We start from the raw sequence: 1181 nt of genomic DNA, 5'->3' as shown, positions 1-1181 counted from the left end.
ACGTACGGTTGCCGAGTTGGTAAAATTTATCGGTTACACGCTTGGGGTACGAGGTTCCAACCCGCGTATGTCAATGAATTTTTTGCATTTTTTCTTAATTCTTTTTAAGTTAGTATAAATTTTTAAATCGTTTGATATTTATCTCATTTAGATTCAATAACTTCAATAAAGATCAAGGATTCCATCACTTTAGTCGCCCCTTGTAAGAAGAAATTTCTTATTCGTATTAAAATTATTTTACTATATTTTAAGTTTTAGCTTCGATGCAAAGCCGAGAAGATGTTTTTTTGTGAATATCATTTATTTTCTCTGCTCTAACTTGACCTTTTTTCAACGATACGTCCAATGACTACAATTCGTATCTAGTTGAAGATATTACTCTCAAAAATTGAAAAAAAAATTCTAATTTATCAATTAAACAGTTAGTTATTACATCGTCTCCATAAAGACAATTAAAATCATTAATTTCTAATGTTTTCAAAATATTTATTAACAAATGAAGTTTGAAATGATAGGTTTCAACTACAAAATTAAATCATTTTACTTTGTAATTTAATAATTTTTTTAACTCTATTTTGTGTGCTACTATTAGACTATAATATTCAAATTTTTTTCTAACGTGTTGCTATATAAATCATTTCTAAAAAAAATTATTGTTTTTTCTCCTGAATTAACAATTTTATTTTTACAAATATAACCAAATTTTATAATACGCTCAATTGAGTAAATCTTTTTAACAACTATGTTTTGATTGGTTCATTTAGTTAAAGTAAATCATTATAATTATTTAAGTTCTCAATATTTCAATTGTAGAATCTTTTCAAACGAAAAAATTTACTAGGAAATTATTACTATTACTTCTATTTAAGTAATCTATTACCATAAAAATGCAAAAAATTATTGAGCTTTTCTGATAAATTTATAATAAGTAGTAATTATAAAACTTTCTAACTGCATATTGATCTTAACGATAAAATTTTTTTAATTGTCATAAAATTTTCTATTTAATTATGTCAATGTCAAACTTACCAATTGAGCTAAAAGTTATGGTAAAATAAATTATTTTTTTTATTATAAACATTTACAACAATCAACTTTAAACGATTAAAAAAATAGGTTAAATATGTCATTTTCCTTATTTTTAACTTATTAATAATCAAATTAATATTAAATATTATATC

This window comes from Daktulosphaira vitifoliae, unplaced genomic scaffold, assembly GCF_025091365.1.
Source record: "Daktulosphaira vitifoliae isolate Bord-2020 unplaced genomic scaffold, ASM2509136v1 Scaffold_1, whole genome shotgun sequence".
In the NCBI taxonomy this organism is placed as follows: Eukaryota; Metazoa; Arthropoda; class Insecta; order Hemiptera; family Phylloxeridae; genus Daktulosphaira; species Daktulosphaira vitifoliae.
This window is presented reverse-complemented; position numbering follows the sequence as displayed.